Source organism: Salvia splendens, unplaced genomic scaffold, assembly GCF_004379255.2.
Source record: "Salvia splendens isolate huo1 unplaced genomic scaffold, SspV2 ctg99, whole genome shotgun sequence".
In the NCBI taxonomy this organism is placed as follows: Eukaryota; Viridiplantae; Streptophyta; class Magnoliopsida; order Lamiales; family Lamiaceae; genus Salvia; species Salvia splendens.
The window spans coordinates 1-13,255 of record NW_024599681.1 but is presented as its reverse complement, the minus strand read 5'-3'; the positions used below and the strand labels follow the sequence as shown (position 1 = coordinate 13,255).

Below are 13,255 nucleotides of genomic sequence, written 5' to 3'. Positions count from 1 at the left end.
TGAAAAGAATTAGATCATCAAATCAAGGGTTAAGATCACTCAATTCTAAGTAATGATACAGTGTACACAAAATGTAAAAAAAAATAAAAAATAAATAAATAAAAAAATACAGTGTACACAAAATGTCAATTAGGATTTTAATGTCAATTAACAATAAATTAGTTGTAACTAACTATTAAAAAATACTCCATATATATCAAAACTTTAAATGCTATAACTATCTCGATTCAAATTATGTTTTTGCACCACATATATCAAATTAAAGATAATTTTATAAGGATTCCAACAAGATCCTACATGCATATGTAAATTTTGATAAAATTTTCATAAATGTTTATTTTGTAAAACGGTTTTATATCATTACAACTTTCATAATATGTCAATATAATGCTTGTAAAATGTCAATAAGAAATAATGTTGACATTGCCATGTTTTCATGTTGATATATGTAATACATTATATTGACAGTGTATTCCGAAACCCTAAATTTGACAGTTGTTATCATCTTTTTCATACTCCTTCCGCCTCAAGGTAGTTGAGACATTTCTTTTGGGCACGAGATTTAAAAAATTGATTTGTTAATAGTTAAAATAGAGACAGTAAAGTAAGAGAGAAGATCTGAGGGTAAAGTAAGAGAGAATAGAGATTTTACTAAAAGAAGAAATGACACAACTACCTTAAAACAAACTAAAAAGGAATACGACTCAACTACATTATGACGGAAGGAGTATTAAAAAAAGAAAAACAAATTATACATGGCAATTTATAAACCATTAGATCTTTAAAATCCTATGGTCTTAAATTAATCGTACTCCCTCCGTCTGCCAGTAGGAGTCTCATTTGAATTCGGCACAGATTTTAAGAAATCTAAAAAAAGTGAATGAGAAAAGATAATGGATTGTGAGACTCATTTTTGTATACTCCTTCGTCCCATAAAAATATGTATACTTTCCTTTTTCATCCGTCTCACAAAAATATGTGCATTGGAAAGTTATTTCAATTTATTACCCATATACATCAACTTATTTACAAACTTATACCACCATTAAACACTACTAATAATGTGAGTCCCATTATCTACTAACACTATTTTAACTACCCTTCCCCTCCTATCTCCTACTTAACAATTTTGTCTTAATTCTCGTGCCATACCAATTGACCATATATGTTTATAGAACGGATGAAGTATTAATTTATAATAGAATGTGAATGGAATGAAACTAGTGATAAAAAATGCGTATCTACAATTTAAAATAAAAGTGAACTTGGACTTTTAATGGCGGACGAGGGCTAAATAGATAGCAATTAAGAAATAGCAATTGATTATATGCTCGGCGTGGATAATTCTTCAAATATTAATTTTTATTTTACCAAACAAATAGTAATTTAGAATTATAATTCAAATATAATTCCAATTTCAAATCAGTTAAAAGCAAAATCAATAAAATAGTGATATATAATTTCTTGAGAGTGAAAATGAGATGAAAAGTGACGGAGATAAATAATTAATGGACAATTCCAAAACAATTGAGTCTAACTAACACTAACCCTACAAAATCAAATCCAAAACCAAACCAACTCGCCCCATCATTGCATCCCGCTTAAAATAACACAACTCTCTTTTATTCTTTTCTGCTGTTAAACAATTGTTAAGCAGCATTCCATCACCTCACCTCAGTAGTCCATGCCACCCATTCCTCCGCCGCCCATTGGTGGTCCAGCCTTCACCTCTGTCGGTTGCTCTACCACAATCGCCTCTGTTGTTGTCATCAATGAAGAGACACTGCCAAACACAGCAATTATAGCCGAACATCGGTCATGGGAGAGACAAAGAGGAATATTCGTTATAGTTCTATTTATCCATAGAGAGTCGGGGGGGTTTTACCTAGCAGCATCAACGAGCACAGTTCTAATGACCTTCAACGGGTCAATGATTCCAGCCTTTACCATATCCACGTATCACCACAATTTATACGTACATTTTTAGGATTCAGAGCATATAACCGCACACAATCTCTGTTGAAAAGCGCGGGTATTATTATGTATCCATATTACCCTTAGCTGCATCATATCCGAGGTCTGGATTTTCTGATTCCAACAATTTGCAACCACAACGGCTCCTCCACACCGGCATTTGATGCAATTGTGTAAACCGGCGTCTGCATTTACAAAACCTAGTACGTCAGGGCAGAGGGTCGAGATATTATCTAGTGCCATTACTATAATGGATCATATCATCAAATCATACCTTCAAAGCATTTTGAATAATTATGGACACCAATCTTCTGATTGAAGTTGGCTGTGGGTAGCTTCTCCATTCTTTGGCTGCGTACAGGAGAGCAACACCTCCACCTATAATATAATACGAAGATCATCTCAGCATCTCTTCCTGATTGTTCAGCCAAAAATTAAAACCGTGGTGATGAAACAGGAAACGTACCGGGCACAATCCCTTCCTCTACAGCTGCTTTTTGTGGCGTTAAGAGCATCAGTCACTCTCTTTCTTCTCACCAAACTTCTGCTTCGCTGGCTCCTCCAATCTGAGAGAATGGTTTAAAATTTTAGTCATATCCATCTCATTTAAGAAAAAACTTTTTTGATGACCACAGGCGATTCAAGAGAGCAAAAAGTAACCTTTAGCACAGCTACACCGCCGGAGAGCTTGGCAAGCCTTTCTTGCAACTTCTCCTTGTCATAATCGGAAGTGCTCAATTCAACTGCTGACCTGATCTGCATTTATAGAACATACATGTAAACATGGATAAAAGAAACGGAGAAATCAAAAAGTTATATAATCATAGCTCAAAAGCAGCACTGTCAGAATTAACACAAACCTGCTCGCATCTTTCTTCAATGGATTTCTTCTCACCAGATCCATCAAGAATAACAGTATCATCCTTTGATATGGTTATCTGTGAAGGACAAACACCAGATCAGCTAAACCCGTAAAATGCAGGCAGGTTAAGACAACGACAAATAAGTCTAGCAGATCTAACCTTCTTGCACGATCCCAGTATATCCAGTTCCACATCATCCAAGTTCTTCCAAGCTCTTCCGTTATGACCTGTCCACGTGAATTTATTACAAAAAATGCAACACCAAATAAAATCATTGCATAAAAAAGAAGATTACAACATGATACATACTTGGCCCCCAGTTAAAGCAGCAAGATCCTGCAAGCCCGATTTCCTGTTCTCACCGAACCCAGGGCTTTGATTGCACAGACCTTGATTCCAGCTCGAAGCTTGTTAAGGATAAGAGTGGCCAGTGCATCACTTTCCACATCCTCCGCGACTATCAGAAGTGGCCTTTGCCTCTGTACAGATAGACACATCAGCTCAACAACATATTTACATCTACTTTGAACTTCAGAGCTAAAACAAATAAGCATACCTTCAAAGCCAATTCAAGGACTTTAACAATAGCATTTATGCTAGAGATTTTCTTCTCATAAATAAGAATAAGAGGATCCTCCAATTCCAATCAATGGGAAGAGCCAAATGTTATTGTCTCATAAAAGGGTTTAAGCTTCTTGCTCCTCACGTTTTCTTATTTTTGGGTTGTTTATTGTCTCATCCAGTTCTCTTGGATACAAAATTTATAAAATTAATATTCAAATTTAAATATTATTACTAAAAAAAGAAAGTAAGGTAGAAAAGGAAAAAAAAGAGAGTAAAAAAAATGGAAGGACAAAAATTTTGTCAAAAAAAATTTAATCAAATAATTTGGAATAACCCAAAATAAATACTACGCTGACAAGATGCATGAATCTCTCTTTGAGTCAATATTAGGATTTCATTTTGTAATTTTAGTTCGTTCCATACTAAAAAATTGTTTTATTTTACTATAAATGCTAAGTAGATCATACTTATATTTTACAATTATATATGAGGCGATATCAAGCAAGTGATTTTCACTATAATTTTCGGATGCAATTTCTAATGTGAGAGCAACTCTATGTATAGACAAAATAGAGTCATAATTCTATTAGGACTCCCTTCGTCATATCCATTTATGGCAACATTTTTCTCCTCTTTTACTTTATCATTTTTCTGGCTATTCGGGCTTAAAAACTTTCAAAAATAATCTCTTGTATCAAAATTTTCTTCTATAAAATGATTTAAAATTTTAGATATTTTTTTATTCTTAGTTTTAGAATCATATAAAATCTTCAAATTTTCATAGTTTTTTCAATAATAGTTGGAGAGAAGCCTTTCAACTCGATCAACTACAACATAAATAAAGATAAATCAAAATTAAATCAATCGATTTGAATTAAAGTTTGTTTTCCTGTCATTATTTTGGTATTGTTCATAATTAATTCTTTATGAAAATTAAAAATCATATCTTACATGAATAACTATTAAAATGATAAATATATTGAGATTGTGATGGGTTAGTTTTTAATTTTGTCTTGATTGGCTTTAGTAGTGGTAAGATAGTAGTGCCGGATGATGGAACGATGGAATAATGAGTCAGGGTGGAACTTGAAAGTTGATAGTGTGAGATCGAGTGAAAAGTGTAAAATGAAGATTGAAGAAGATTAATAATTGTGCTAAATGAAATTCAAAAATACAAAAAATCCCTAAAACCTAATGTTTTTTAATTAAAAGTGGCAACTCATCGGGCCGACCCGTTTAACCTGCCAACCCAATCGGGATAACCCGTTTAGCCCGTTTTGTATTCGGGTTACAAAATTACAGCCCTAACACACTAATTTTACCGGGCTATTCGGGCCAACCCACGGGTTTCGGGTTGGATTGACAACTAGGTCTAGCTATATTTTTCCAATCAACATAATTTTGTATTAAAGTTTATCATTGATTTATATAGCGGTAAAAGGATAGAACGACATTGTAGTCGTCATTCAACGATAAACAGAAAAGGCTACGGAGTGAAAAAAATAAGCATGCATTACAGAAGAGAACAAATGATAACAAATGAAAGATAAAACCACGTAAAAGCATTTCCATGTAAATCATAGTATTATTATAATAGTCAGATAGCTAAAGACTATGAGGGTAGCATGAGTAAACTTAATATAAAGAAATAACTTTATTGGTGACACAATCAACATATAGTCCAGATACTACGAAGGTAGAATATGTGCCTAAGAAATTATCGTAAAACTTGTGCCCTAAGAACACATTCTGCCTTCATCTATTTACTGACGCGAAAACAACCCTAACCCCCTCTTGCTCTTGGTGCGATATTTTCAACCTTTTGAGGTATGTTTTGTTATAAATTGCTTATATTTTGTTAATACTTTATGCATCTTATACCTTATTTTGTTGGAAATTATCATTTTGGTGCAATTTTATTTTCTTGTTTAATTATGTTATTTGTTGAAATTTGTTTTACAGTTTAGGCAATTTGATGGAAATTTAGTAGGTTTGGCCAATATGAGATTTTTGGCTAATTACAAACATTATCAATCTTTCACAATTAATTTGAATGGCAAGTTCATCCAAGAGACGTGTTAGTTGTATTATGGACCCGAAGACTCTACGGTATTGTATGTGTTAGGATTAACACACAAGGCTTACACACTCTTGAATAGATCACACACACACACTGTAATGTGAAGTACTCACACACTTATGCAGAAAACTCACACTAACACTTTAGTATTGAAAGTAGGTGATTTCTTGGACAAACTGGAATCTCTTTATTGAATGAATTCATCTAACTACATACAAAACGAATCTGAGCTATTTAAAGCTCTACAAATCAGGTAACAACTGCTACTAACTAACTACCCCAAGAATCAAGAAAGAAAGGAGAATAACTGCTACATCTTAACTTACTAACTGCTGCTCCAACGGCTAGTTTCTTCTAGGCTGCTTCTTTCCTTGATCAGCCTTTAGATTCTCTTCTTTCTTCTCTTCTTGCAACTGAGTGAGCACTCTACTTCTTACAATTCTCCACCTGAGGGCTCACCTCAGTTCTTACAGCAAACATTGATCAAATTCTTACAATGATCAAACTTATCCCTACACAGAGATTTAGTGAGCATATCTGCTGGATTGTGCAGGGTGTTAATCTTTATCACCTTCACTCTCCCTCTTTCAATCTCATCTCTAATAAAATGCAGCCTTATGTCTATGTGCTTGCCCCTTTTATGGAAAAACTGATGTTTAGCCAAGCACATAGCTGAGCTGCTGTCACAATGAATCACCATTGTCCTTTGGTCAAAACCAAAATCTGAAATAACTCCCTGGATCCAAAAGATCTCCTGTACAGCTGTAGTGAGAGCTATATATTCAAATTTTGTTGTTGAAAGAGCAACAACACTTTGTAGACCTGATTTCCAACTGATCACAGTTCCAAACATGGTAAACAAGTAGCCTGTTTGGGACTTCCTGGTATCTAGGTTTGCAGCATAGTCTGCATCACAATAACCCTGCACAACCTCTTCAGATTCACCTTCCCAGCTAGTGAAACACAATCCCCAGTCACTGGTGTGTTTCATGTACCTTAAAATCCACCTCAGAGCATTCCAATGCTCCTTCCCCGGGTCAGCCATGAATCTGCTAGTTACTGATATAGCATGTGCAAGATCTGGTCTAGTACAGATCATAGTGTACATGACACTTGACACCATACTAGCATATGGGATAGACTCCATCTCCTCAGCCTCTTGTTTAGTTTTAGGAGCCTGCTCTTTTGAAAGTCTAAAGCTCTGGGACAATGGTGTTGATGCAGATTTGGCATTCTCCATTTTGAATCTCTGCAAAACCTTTTTAATATAGTCAGTTTGCAGCATCCACGACTTCTTGCAGCCTCTGTCTCTCAGAATACTTATGCCTAGGATCTTTCTTGCTTCTCCTAGATCCTTCATTTCAAAACTGGACTTAAGATCTTCCTTAATTTTCTGAATTTCAGCCATAGAAGGTCCTGCAAGTAGCATATCATCCACATAGAGTAATAGATAGGCAATAGGAGTTTTGCCTGCCTTCTTTATGTAAATGCAATCATCATACTCTGACTTGGCGAAGCCAATTCTCTTCATCTGTGCATCAAACTTTTTATTCCACTGTCTGGGCTTTGCTTAAGCCCATAGAGGCTTTTCTGTAACAGGCACACCTTGCTTTCTTCTCCAATCTTCACATAGCCCTCTGGCTGTTCCATGAAGATAGTCTCTTCCAGGTCTCCATTTAGGAAATCAGTCTTCACATCAAGCTGTTGTAGTTCCCAATTTAGCTGGTTCACAACTGCCAACAAGATCCTAATTGAAGTGTGCTTAACAACTGGAGCAAACACTTCATTGAAATCAATTCCTTCTTGTTGTGTGAAGCCCCTAGCCACCAGCCTTGCCTTGAATCTGACTCTATCTTTGTCAGTGGTCTCAATCTTTCTTTTAAACAACCACTTACAACTTACCAGCCTCCTTTCCTTACCATCTGTAATCAGCTTGGATTTGTCCACCAAAATCCATGTTTTGTTCTTGAGTAAAGACTCTATCTCCTCATTCATGGCTTCAATCCACCTTTCTCTGTCTTTACTCTTCATGGCTTCTTTATAAGTAAGAGGGTCTGCACCATCAATGCTTTCTGCAGCACATAGGGCATAGTAGACCACATCAGAGAACTTTTCAGGTGGCCTTGCATTTCTTGTGCCTCTATCCCTTGCAATTTGATACTCCCTGGTGGAGTCAGATGTAGACTCACCATCCTTCTGTCTGCCCTGAGCTGGAGCCTCATCTTTCTCTGAGTCGACTCACTTTCTGAGTTAGTAGCTCCACCTGCTCCTAGGCCAAGCCTCATAGGCTCCACCTTGAAGAAATCACCCTCAGTTTCACTGGAGTCCAGCCTTTCTTTCAAGTATGGCATCTGATCCTCCAAGAACACCACATCCCTGCTCACCAACACCTTCTGTTTGCCATGCTCAATACACCAGAGCCTATACCCCTTAACTCCCCTCTGATACCCCAGCAATATATATTTCGGAGCCCTAGCTTCAAGTTTACTTTGCCTAGCATGAGCATAGGCTGCACACCCAAATACCTTGTATTTTGAAAAGTCACTATGGGCTCCATACCACATGTAATCAGGAGTCTCAGAATTAATGGCAGTAGATGGACATATATTGATGAGATAGGCTGCTGTATACATAGCCTCACCCCAAAATCTGCTGCTCAGACCAGAGTCAAGTAATAAGCACCTTACCCTCTCTAGGATAGTCCTATTCATCCTCTCTACAACACCATTTTGTTGAGGATTATTAGGAACAGTCCTGTGTCTCTTCATACCCTTTCCTTTGCAAAACATATCAAATTCAGCAGACAAGAACTCTAGGCCATTGTCTGTTCTTAAGCATTTCACACTCCTTCCCTTCTCTAGCTCCACCTCCTTACACCATATCTTGAACTTTGTGAGTGTTTCTGACTTTTCTTTAAGGATATACACCCACAGCTTTCTAGTATAGTCATCAATGATAGCTAGATAATACTTTCCTCCACCAATTGAACACACAGGTGAAGGCCCCCAAAGATCACTGTGTATATAGTCTAAAGGGGTTGTAGATGAGTGAATACCTGTAGGATAGGGTGCCTTCTTTGCTTTTCCAAGTATACACTTCTCACAGGGGTCCATTTTGCTGAGATCTCCAGAGATTAGGCCTTTCTTGATGAGTTCTTTTAAGCTCCCTTCAGCTGGATGGCCTAGCCTCTTGTGCCATAGCATTAGGGAGTCCTCTGACACTGCATTGCTCTCTCCATCAACAGCCTTAGCCTTTAAATAATAGAGGATGTGCTCTCTGTCAGCCTCCATCATCACTGCATCTCCAGATTTTACAAACAATTTTCCTTGACTCATTAATATAGTGAACCCCTTCTGCTCTAGCATTCCCAATGAAATGAGGTTTCTCTTCACTTCTGGAATATACCTCACTCCAGTCAGGAACTTCAAAGAGCCATCTTGTATGCTTAACTTTACTTTCCCTATCCCTTTAATCTGGCAAATATGGTTATTACCTAGCACCACAGTACCTGATGCTTCTTGAAGATCATGAAACCAGCTTCTATTGGGGCACATATGGAAGCTACACCCCGAGTCCATAATCTACCTGTGACTGACCTCATTGTCACTAATATTCATAAGTTGAGCAGGGGGGTCAGCACCCTCCACACAATCAGATTGGTTGTGGCCCTCAGAGGCTAGCTTTCTCTTCCATGCATGACAATCTTTCTTCAAGTGCCCAGGTTTCTTGCACCAAAAACATGCCCTGGTTTCCTTATGAGCATCAATGCTTGAGGGTTTTGAGCCCTCAAATTTCTTTTTGAAATTCTGCTTTTTGAACTTCTTCACATTCAAGGCCTCTGCAGCTTGAACATTGGAGCTTGCGGAACCTCTGTCTGGAGTTCTTTGGCTATCAAGGCTGAATAGACTTCTGCATAGGTAATAGGCTTATCTCTCCCATAGATGATTGCATCACTCAATTGGTCATAGGTGCTAGGCAAGGCATTCAATGTGAGAATGGCCTTGTCTTCATCTGAAATCTTGACATCCACAGATCCTAGATCATCAATGATCTTGTTAAACTCCTCTAACTGCTCCATGATGGATTTCTCTCCAGAAAAACTATAGGCATAGAGCCTTTTCTTGAGGTACAGCCGGTTAGCCAAAGATTTGGCCAAATAAACTTCATCCAGCCTGTCCAAGATCTCCACCGCAGTCTTGGCTTCTTGAACTTCCCTCAAGACTTTATCTCCAAGGCACAGAATCACTGCAGAGTGTGCCTTGAGCTGCATCTCCTCCATCTTCATTTGTGCTTTATCATCAAGCACTGGAGCCTTTCCCTTTTCCTCAGGTTTTGAAAGCACTGCAGTCAAGCCTTGTTGAATCAAAACCGCATTCATCTTCATCTTCCACAGGCCATAGTCATTCTTGCCTGTGAATTTTTCTGCATCAAGCCTTGCTGCCATCTCTGAAACCGTTTGATCTTCGGCAAATCAGCTTCAATCTTCCCACAGACGGCGCCACTTGTTAGGATAAACACACAAGGCTTACACACTCTTGAATAGATCACACACACTCACTGTAATGTGAAGTACTCACACACTTATGCAGAAAACTCACACTAACACTTTAGTATTGAAAGTAGGTGATTTCTTGGAGAAACTGGAATCTCTTTATTGAATGAATTCATCTAACTACATACAAAACGAATCTGAGCTATTTAAAGCTCTACAAATCAGGTAGCAACTGCTACTAACTAACTACCCCAAGAATCAAGAAAGCAAGAAGAATAACTGCTACATCTTAACTAACTAACTGCTGCTCCAACAGCTAGTTTCTTCTAGGCTGCTTCTTTCCTTGATCGGCCTTTAGATTCTCTTCTTTCTTCTCTTCTTGCAACTGAGTGAGCACTCTACTTCTTACAGTATGTGCAGAGTGAGCACAACTCATGAAGATTGTGAGTGCGTGATGTCTTGACTTTTCCCTTTTTTTTTAAGTATGCATATGTAGTTAAGGGTTACTTAGAGTTGTACACGAAATCCCTAATTCCAATTGAAATGTATAACTATCCATATACTATTAAAAATGTTAAATGAGGCCCAAAATGGCCGGAATACTTTGTTTGTCAATGTAGTAAATAGGTATATGGAAAACAAGACATGAATTCTCTAGAATTATACGATAAAACAATTGAAGGTATGTTGGTCATTCAATGCACAAAACTCCCTATTCAATACCCCACCAAAATGGTAAAATCGAAAAACACCTCAGATGTGAGTGAGAATGGACAAAAAAAACACCATTCCACAGTTCCTATTTGAATGAAAAGCTGCATCAACTTTTGGAGTTTGCAAAAGCCTTGTTGTTAGGATTTGAGCAGAAGCTGTTGAACATAATAAGAAAGGAGAGCTAATGCATTTCAAGTCAAAGAGGAAAGAAGTACAACATAAAGATAAAATGCAGATGGATGAAGCTAAAATCAGGTAATTTTCAGTGTTGCAATGATCAACCATACGAAAGATGGCTTCAACGCTTGACGTTAGTAAATCAGCTATGGGTGAAAAAATTAAAACCACAAACAAATGCAGTGAAACCTTAACAGCAAATAAGATTGCTAGATTAAAATGGAGCTTGAGTCAAGTGAGGTTACACAAGGATTTAGATAAAATCTTTTACAATAGCATGCATAGGCACAATGCATATTAATGAGAAGTGGTTTTACTTGACTAAAGCCTAATACAATATTACCTTCTCTAGATGAATATAGACCTACAGGTCTTGCCAATCAAAGAGATTCATCAACAAGATTATGTTTATGTGTATCGAGCCTAATACAATATTACCTTCTCTAGATGAATATAGACCTACAGGTCTTGCCAATCAAAGAGATTCATCAACAAGATTATGTTTATGTGTATCGTGAGCAGAACACAATTTTCTACCCAACTTATATTTGAAGGAAAGTTTGGAGTTTTTCCATTTACAACTCAAGAGGTAGTAAAAAGAAATTTCAAAAACAGAAAGAAAGGTACAATATAGGGCGGACAATTTTTGACACGACACGATAATCCGACACGAATCCGCATGGCATGAAATTATTGGGTTTAGATCAAGTCTTATTGGATACGGGTCATTATTGGGTTGACCCACTAAGACCACGAAAAATTCGGGTTGGATGCGGATAACCCGTTAAAAATTAATATTATTAATTTATTATTCTTATTTTTTAAAATATTAAACTTAAGGGAAATATCAAATAATTAGATTTAGGGTTAGGACGAGGAACTGTCGCCTTATTCCTATAATCCTATTCCTAGAGATGCCCAAGGTTTTCGGTTCTGGCGGTTAACCGCAGAACCGTAACCACCAGTTCCGGTTCCGAACCGGAACCGTGACTTTTTTCTTGAACCGGAACCGCCATATTTTAAACCGCGGGCTGGTTCTGGTTCCAAATTTTACGAACCGAAACCGTGCCGGAACCGCCGGTTCTGGACGGTTTCAAACCGGAACCGTAAAACACCGTCGGAAAACCGTGAAATTTAGCCGGAACCGCGAATAACCGCCGGATGTTCCGAACCGCCGCTTTTCAAACTGAAACCGGAACCATGAAATAGCCTCACGGTTCGGTTCCGGTTCCACATTTCTCGAAACCGGAACCGTCGGTTTACGAACCGTGGGCATGTCTACCTATTCCCACTTCTTTCTTTGACTCTTTCCCTCACAATTCACATTACTTCTGAAATTGCCGTCGTTCATCATCGCCGGAAACCTAGAGTTCGGTATTTTCGCCATCGTCATCGCCCTGCTTTCTACTTCAGGTAAGATTATACCTTTCAAACTAGCATCCCCGTCGTTGTTACCTTTTATTAAGATGTTGAGTTATGAGCATTTCAAATTTAGTGTAAAAGTATATTCTACAGTATATTCTTGTAATCACCTTCTCAAGTTTTTAGTTCGAAAATTAATTTTGTCACGCCCGCATTTTCGAAGGATAGAAAATACGGTTGATCACGACTAGGGGAGGATTAAAGAAGCGGGGGAGAAAGGGGAAAACAACACAACTCGACCATAGATCGAAACAAATGAGAATAGCTCGAATAAAATCAGAGTATCTCAACAATCAACAACTCAAAAATGAATATTATTTCAGCGATACAAGAACTCAAAAGAAGGACAACTACTCAGCGGAAGCATTTGAGAGAAGGAATATGCCACGTGTGAAGACATGACACATTCTAAACACTTAAATTTCTTCAACGATCTTGCTCAACACCCACCGCACCCGTCACGCTCAACCTGCACATTTTTAAAAAGAAATGTAGGGTTGAGTACTTGATGCACTCACTCAGTGGACAAATGCCAAAACAATTTAATAAAAACAGTAATGTTATGCCGCCATTGAGTGATCTCGGGTTTTAACTTTGAAAAGGCTCGAGACACTAAAAATATCTCAAACACAAACTTTCAACTCATCCTCAAATCATTTTTCCTCATCATTTCAAAACACAACCATTTCTCCTTGAATTATTTAAGAAACTGTCATATCTGTTCTTTAGGGTGCCGTGTAAGGGGGCCACTTTCCACGAGCACGAAAACCGGCCAACCCGTTCGATGACTCACGGTCCTCATCGTGTACACTAGTCCGAGTAGGGACGCACCCTTGCTAGGACCCAAATTCGATTAAACTCATAGTAGGGACTCACACCCCATTAAGCAATCATCAACATCAATCTCATCAACATCAACAACATAATGTGAAACGAGAATGTGGCCGCAAACTCAATCACTGGACCGGC

The 13,255-nt window shown here is 37.7% G+C and overlaps 1 pseudogene; it reads right to left on the bottom strand.

Annotated features, from left to right (window-relative positions):
• Window positions 1-1,610: 1,610 nt before the first annotated feature.
• Window positions 1,611-8,192, bottom strand: LOC121791990 (annotated as a pseudogene).
• Between the last annotated feature and the right edge of the window lie 5,063 nt (window positions 8,193-13,255).